General features: G+C 34.3%; 1 protein-coding gene across 2 annotated transcripts in view; it reads left to right on the top strand.

Annotated features, from left to right (window-relative positions):
- Nucleotides 1-1,275: 1,275 nt before the first annotated feature.
- Nucleotides 1,276-8,504, top strand: part of LOC150092809 (LITAF domain-containing protein-like) — a 98,113-nt gene continuing 90,884 nt past the window's right edge. The window contains exon 1 of one of the 2 annotated variants that reach the window (XM_090414586.1): nt 1,276-1,555. The gene's annotated coding sequence lies outside the window, so the exon portion shown is untranslated. The remainder of the gene's footprint in view (nt 1,556-8,504) is intronic. The other variant, XM_090414587.1, reaches the window with a different exon arrangement.

The following is an 8,504-nucleotide window of genomic DNA, read 5'->3' as shown; positions in this document are numbered from 1 at the left end:
CTTTACTGACATAAGGGGAGAAGCTTTTGCTTCACCCCTTATGTCAGTAAAGTTGATAAGCTAGCAAACTATAGCTTAGGGCATCACATCATCACACGTACGTACGAAGAGACAATGAACGTTTACTTTACTTATTGGAGAGGAGCATCTTAAAAGTTATACCTTAAGGCCAGAAACCTTAAATCAGCCCTTGACTACTTCGAACCTAATAGCTTTAATTTTCTTGGCTATACTTCCATATTTTCACTAAACAAAGTTTTCTTTAGATGTCCATATCCAAATCAATTTAAGTACAGTCTATCAGCATTATATGTCTTTCCATCCTTCAAATTCAGTCCATAGGTCTATAAATTTCACCACACCATTCCTTCCATAACCTGAACATTGATTTATTTGGGATTATTCTCTTCCTCCTCCTCAGTTTTCCTCTATCATAGCATGGCAGCAGAACAATATCCACACTCTCGCACTTCTTTTTCGGTTCTTCCTATAACTCTGTACATTTTTTAAACAATATTTTTCACATTTCGTGTCACTAGTTTCAGTCAAAACAATCCATTCTTTAACCCGAACTTTTTTTCCATTCTGACATATTCACTAATATTAATTTTCGCACCAGGACACAGCATTTAGTCATGCTTTAATTGAGTACTCCTCTTATCATAGAGTTGCCTTAAAATATTTTCCGTTTTTCTTTTCTTTCACTTAATACTGTTCTTGATTCTTACTTACCTCGCACCTCCTGTTTTTTATCTCTTCTCAGGTCTACTGATCTCTTGAAGATTTTTGCAATATTTCAGTCTCGAACTTTATCCTGTGGAGGATTTCATGTAAATGCTGTTTCTTTCTTGTTCTCCTGACCTTCTACCACCCACTTTTAATTTTATCGCCGACAATACATATATGAAACTAATCTGATATATGAACTTTTTTCATTGCTCTTTATAAATATATATATATACTGCATATGTATTTTTGCATGTAAAGATAACAATATAATATCACATAATTACGGCAGAGTGAACACACGTCCACTCTTCATGGTTATATTACATTTCTTAATTAAGTGCTTATTATGTTTCTGCTAGCCTCAGAATTTTACTTATGTGCATTATTAAAAAATACATCGATATAGATATATATATATATATATAGTTAGCTAACTATATATATATATATATATATATATATATATATATATATATATATATATATATATATATAGTTAGCTATATAACAGATGCACACAAACACACCCCGATAGATATTCCTATGCAGTGAACTTAAATACGGTAATATTATAGCGTCCCCTTTTTTGGCAGGTCTCGTTGCACAAGGGGAAGCGTTTGTGTGTTGTTATAATCAAGTTGGCAGTTATATATATATATCTTTACTTTGTTAAATTAATTTGTCACTAAGAAATTGAAATTTTTTGGAGAGTGTGTCGCCTAGTTAGCACATTTCTTCACTTGTAATAATTGAGTTTGGTATATTTCTCTAGGTGCTAATAATTTGTAATCGTTTCGTCGACTTGCGGTAACCATTCATCTCAAAGGTATTAGTGTAATTTGGTTGTAGTTTCAACAGGCTTGTATTTCATACAGAATTTAATGTGTAAATATTTGTATGTTATATATTCTGCGGTTTTAAAGTGAAAAGGAAACGAACATTCCTATTAGCCGTTCACCCGATATTATCATTAAAGCGCAGTATATGTTCAAAGTGCAGGGCTTCGAAGTGACATCAGGTGTGCTTGAAACAAGGCGTACCTTAGAATTTAAGATGAATAGTTTAAAACGAAATGCCACTTCGCTGAAGGTGACGTAAATTTAGTTTGCTGGAAAAGTAATGTTCTTGCGAAAGGACAATTTCAAGTGAATTGAAAGAATTGATTATTTACTAGCATTTGAAGATTTGTATTTCCAGCGAAAGGTATAAAAATATTCCGTCCGCAGAGAAGGTGGTTTCTCTACCACGCAGTGATCGCTTCTTTACACTAGTGTTGCATCAGTTTCGTTTATTGCCACGGAAATACTGTGATTAAATATTGTTTTTTTGTCACTGATAATTATAGATAGACAAAAGGAGAACTGCAACACAGTTATGTTTCATGCAGATGAATTATTAAGTTTAATTATTATTTATGATAATATACTTAGTAAAATTGCCCCATTCTCATAATTTTCAGTTCGTCCCTTTAATTATTTCCCCCCCCTCCTTTCTGCAGCATTTTTTTTACATCTCTACTATTTATTCTTAATTGCTGAAAAACAAAAGTTGCATTGAAGTATCTATAAAACCAGGAAATTAATATTGAACTTTAACATTTCAATAATCAGTCTTTCAATAATCAAATAACAGCAGCAGCAGATTTAAATTTCCACTTTGCTTTTATAGTTGTGTCAGAAGTTTGCCTGATTTTAGTTGTTGGGAATTATATTTGAAGGCTATAAGGTAGTGTACCATGTCTGTTAATTGTTTTTGTATTCTGGCAAGTTTGCATGTTTTGCTGAAGAAAAGAACTCTAAACTTTTGAACATGTTCTGGTAACAAGTTATGTTTTAATGAAGATAAGCATTTCAGTTATCTCTGTTTTTGAGTCATTTCCATTATGCACGAGAAGGGATATTATAGTGTTATGTTAGATACATGCATCATCATCTGCTTGTAGTAGACAGTTATTAATGATTAATGCCATGTTGCACTTCCAGTAATGAACACTGGGACACTAATAATCTTATTTTATATTCAACCACCAGTTACAACTATGGCTCTCATTCATACTCTTCTGATTAAAAAAAAAAAAAAAAAAAAAACTGGCATACACATTCAACATTGTTGAACATATCTACCAGTGTCCTTTTTTTCTCTTTTAAACTGTATTTATAAAAAATATTTTCAGCTACCAAAACAAGCCTTAAAGTACAAGCCATTAGAAAAAAAAAAAAAAGAAACCAGGAGCCTAAATCCTTGATACGCATGATGATGATTTTCAGTTTAAAAACTAAGAAGACACTTAAAAACCCTTGCACTTTCACATGACCACTTCTAATTACTCTTCATTTCTAGTAACACTGATCTAAATGTAAACAAAGGTTCATATGCATGCTTTAAGGGTTAATGGGTTGCCTGTGGTTCATAGATTGGGCTTTCTGCTTTTCAGTGTATAGCGGGTTTGACAGTTTCACATAATTCATATCTGCTTATAGCCAAATGGACTACATTCTCAATGTTCATTCAGTAACACCACAGTGAAATTCAACTCTGCCACATTCAGTACATGCCAAAAGTGGAAACAAAATCCTTTATCCTTAATATTAAGTCTACACACACTGCATGCACATACTTTTCTGTTATGGGTCACAAAACGTATAACAGAAGAGTATCATGTGGGGGGAAGGTGGTAACAGAGAAAGAAGACATGCTTTGATGTATGTGTTAATCAACTGGATGTCATAGTTGTTGAGGAAAATGGTGCCAGAAAGGCGTTTCCAAGAACAGAGGCATATGGAATGAAAGTGGAGGACAGGAAGCTAGTTTATAAATTTGAAGCTAAACTCTATATGGATATGGATCATAACTAGCAGCTGCTTGTATTTTCATATGCTTAGAAGAAAGTGGAGGAATTATGGTAGCCAGTTTGTTGGAGCTGGCTACCACAATTGAAGCTCACTGTGTTGTTTTCATGTCACTTATGTAAGATATTGGATATGAAAACAACACGGTGAGCTTCAATTTCAGTAAATTGAGTACATTGATGTATAGATGAAAGCAGGGTGAAAGTACAGAGCCTTGGCAATATATTGTCATTTGTGGGGAAGACTTTACTAGTTGTAAATGATAGAGGGCAGGTTATCATATGGTAAATTAAGTTGTATGCTAGAACAGAAATGACAATAGTAGTGACATGAGTCATGTTTTTCTGGGCCTTTTGTCTAAAGGCAAATGAAGTTGGCTATGGTAGTACCATGCTTATTGCAGATCATTAATTCTGTTGAGATCTCACGGCATATTGCAACTGAAACATTTGGCCATTGGTGACCTTCTACATTGTTTTTGAGAGGATTGAGAGCATGCTGCAGTATTTTACTTCATTTTATTTTTTTTAAGGGACAAGCCTTATAAATTCATGGTGAGGGAAAATGGTAGAAAATGAACAGATGGCATCAGTTTCAGGATTATATTAAAATATCAGAAAAGTATTTCACATTATTAATATCAATATTTGGTGATATGGAATGGATATTAACTAACCATAATGTATGGAATATCAGCCATATTAAACTTTGGTCCATGTTATTTATGTACTATCTCAATGATACACTTCACACCCATGTTTTGCCATGGCTAAATATGTTATGGCTGGCAGGTGGTTAATTCTAGAATACAGTACTGTATGAGTTGGGCTAGAGTGACAGAATCCTTATTGCTGATTTGCTAATTCAGTGTTGGATCTACACAAGATGACTTGTTGGTATTAACAACTTTACAGTTATACATTTTATTACAATTAATAAAAATATTAACAATTAACAGACCAATATACTGTATAGGGTGATGAAGTGTAGACAGTAAATTAAGTGTTACCGGTCTGGTTTGTTGAGTGGTTAGTGTATCTGCTCTCCAGCCAAAAAGGCTGCAGGTTCAAATCCTGCTATGGGAATGGATGTTTGTGATTGTCTGTGAAAATACTAGTGGTGGTGGGCAGTAGATGGTGTTGCTGTAGGTGACATGGTTCACTGTAGTTGGTGGATTGAGTGGTGCAGACAGAGAGTTGTAGAGTAGGTGCCCTCCATCGATGAGTCTTTGGACTCCTTGGAAATGTCACATAATAATAATAATAGATAGTGGATTGTGTGGTATAGTAGTGTTTAATCATCCACTTGCAGTGAGTTCTTTTGCAATTTATAGCTCTTCCATGTGATAACTCCTCTTCTTCTTTCTAGCAATTTTATCCTGCAGGTGCATGGTCTGCTGTTACATACTGCGACTTTTTTAAGAAATCCCAACTGGCCTGGCATTAGAGGGGGTGGGATGTATTTTATGTCTAGATGTGTGTGTGTTCGCACGCATCTAGACGTGTACGAACTGAGCCAGTTTGCCTGTTCTGGGGGACGAAAAATCTGAGTTTCTGGGGGGGGGGGAACCCTACCTTCATATGAGACCAGCTAACTCACCCATAGTGAAAAGAGACCAGATAAAGGTTCTCCACATCTTCGACGGGAATTGAACCCAGGTCTTTCTGACCAAAGGGCTTTGTCTATGCCAACTGAGCTATGGAGGGTCTTTCCATGTAATAACTCTTAGCTATAAAAATAGCTGTTTGCACAGTGATCACTTTTTTAAATATCTGAACTAGAATATATCAATAATTACACTTGCTCATTATTGATGAAAAGAGACCATTGAAATTTTATATGAAAAGGACTCATTGAGATTATATAAAAATTATTATACAATAATTTTATTATTGTACAATAATATTATGTCTGCACAGTTAGCCTAGTGGCTATGCACTTCCAACCATATGCCTGGGGTCTCGTCAACGACGTGAGGAGCTCAAGGATCTTCCTCTGCCATAGCCAAGTTAGCCGGTCTTGGGCATGGACAGCAGGGTTTGCTCCCCCAGTTTATCTGGGGTGTTTCATCCCACAAGCAAGCAAACCGTTCCCTTGAATACACATGGAATACAGTCATGAATATCATCCTTAGGGGATGCAGCAGAGGAGTGGCGAACCGGCTGCATTAATAAACTAGTAATCCCTCATTAGGAGGGGACTCAACCCGTCCTAGGATGGACGAGAAGGATAGGAGGAATTTTATTATTGATTGAACTGCTCATCTAAATAATAATTGATTCCAGAGACTATTACATAAACATTCAAATGTCAGTCAGTATTTTAGTAAGCAGTATCAGTTTGAAAATGTAAAATATTTAAAATTTTCAAGTGGGAATGTGTTATTTATGAACTTTTAGATATAAAAATTTGAATATGGTTAAGCACAAACTGAGTTCATAATTGGAACAATAATCCACCAAGGTACCAAGTTATTCATTTGCTATCCAACTTTCAGTTATAACATTTCTTTTGCTAAAGATAGCAAGGAAACCAGTAGGTTAAATGATGATGAAAATTGGATCATGAGCACAGTTATGAAAAGTATCTTGTGTGTATGTTGTTGCATTTTTCTTTGGTTATACCAGTTTGATGTTTATGGCTATATGTATTAAAACATTAGCCTTTAGAGTTATTGCATTTTTACTCTTTATGGTTGTGATCGAATGAAAGGAGGAGAACTGCTAAAATGCCAATGTTTGCATTTGAGCTGAAGTTTTTTATACAACAGTTGTTGAATATGCTGATATACATATCACATTGAATACGATGAAATGAAATATGTGAAACTGAATTGTTTATTTTAATTATAATATATAAATTATAATAAATAATTCAATCTTGCCTATTTATTTCAATTTTAATCGTAATAAATTGGCCACTGAATATTATGTTATAGTAACACACAGACGGTCTTTGTTAAAATATATATTAATGAATATTTTTAATGACTGAATATGTGTATTCCCTCCTTCGATGAGTCTTTGGACTCCCTGGAGGGTATCACAAAATAATAATAATCATTAAAGATATTAAAATTCAAAATAATGCCTTTTTTCATTTATTATTATTACGTGACACCTCTGAGGAGTCCAAGGACTCATCGAGGTTTATAATCATTGCCCTTATAATAGCAGGAAATTCATATAGTTACATTGCTTACTTATAGAGATTCTGATAAAAACAGACCATTTAAATATAGTATCTTCTAGAGCAAGACATTTCCTTCTTGAAAATAGTTACATGAAAATGTGCTTGCCATAGCTTTTTTTGTCCCTGCCTAAAAAACTTCAAATTCCTGATATGTAACAGAATATGATTGTAGTATGTGAAAATGTTTCGTAATTACTAACTTCCTATCAACAATTTTCTTCTAAATTAATTTCTTATCTGTCAGGAATGCAATATTATTAGATCTTATATAAAGCTTTTAAAGTATAATTTACAATTATTCCAGCAGAAATTTTTATTCACAAAACTTAGCCTATGTTATACATTATTAGGCATTAACAAGCAAACAGCAGCCATTAGTTTTGTCATGTCTGTCTGTCCATTTGCATGAAACAACTTAAGTTAGCAAACAAAGGAAGGATGATTTTAATTATGGTAATATAAATTAGAATGAAGACAGAGCATTTTGGAATAAGGAAAATTGAGTTCTTGAGAGAGACATATCTTAGGTAGTATGTAAGGGAGGACACACAAGGAGAGTTTAAGATCTAATCATTTGATTGGAGGATGTGATTGTGAGTGGGTTGTGACCACCTGGATGGTGGCCAGCCATACATGAAGACTTCTGTAAGGAAAGGATATATGTGGAACTACAAGGCTGGTAATTATGAAAAGCTTAGGAGACAGCTTGGAGCTATAGCATGGTGAATGAGGTGTTAAGTGGGAGGAAGATAAATACTTCATGGAAATAACCAAAAGTTATTTAGCAGCACTGATGTGCGAATGTATTCCGAAGGTTAAAGGCTGAATAGGTAGGTGTCAAATAGATGAATGAAGGGATTAAACGTGAAATCTGGAAAAGGCACTGTGGAGTCAGCACAAGATCAATAATTGTAATAATCAGTTACGTTAAGAGTATAAAGAGCAGGTCAGGAAAGTACTAGGTTAGCAAGGACTGCAAATTGCAGTATGAGCAAAAATTTGCAAATTAGGCTAAAAAAATCCTAGGGAGTTTTTCTTAATATGCACAAGTAGAATGAAGAAAGATTATGGTAAGATAATGGATGAAGTTAATAGATTGGTAACTGCTGCAGAGGACATAGTTGAAGTATTTAGTGGACAATTTATAAGGGTGTTGCATCCTCATCAGGGTGAAATCATGAGCAGCTCAAGTATAGAGGAAATAGGAGAAGATGGCTTAATTGTAAGCGAGCAGGAGGTATATGAGGAAATAAATTTATTTTATGTCATTAAGCTCACCATGTGTCTGGGGACTGTTCCAGGGAGTTAGCATTGGATTGTCTGTTTACTAAGTCTTACAATAGCACAGGTTCCAAGAGAGTGTAAACAAGGTAAAATTGTTCCACTACATAAAGGTAGCGGAACAATTTATAAGGCTACTGTTGTTACAAATTATAGGCCAGTCTGTATATCTGGAGTTGTGGTTAAGGTATTGGAGAAATTAGTGAAAACTAGGATATAGAAATGGATTGATAACAGCAATATTCTCTGTGGTTATCAGCATGAGTTTGTTAAAGAGAGATCATGTTTTATTACTTATGTTCTTTTCATGATTGTATTGGACAGGTGACAGTGGTATACTTAGATTTTGTAAAAGCTTTTGATTAGACTGCCACACAACAAGCTATTAAATAAATTGAAAAGGATTCGCGAGTATTGATATTGGATTTGTGACTGGCTGTCAGATAGGTATCA

This window comes from Typopeltis vanoorti, chromosome 25 (assembly GCF_054136105.1).
Source record: "Typopeltis vanoorti isolate ZY-2024b chromosome 25, IOZ_Tvanoo_1.0, whole genome shotgun sequence".
Lineage (NCBI taxonomy): Eukaryota > Metazoa > Arthropoda > Arachnida > Uropygi > Thelyphonidae > Typopeltis > Typopeltis vanoorti.
This window is presented reverse-complemented; position numbering and strand designations above follow the sequence as displayed.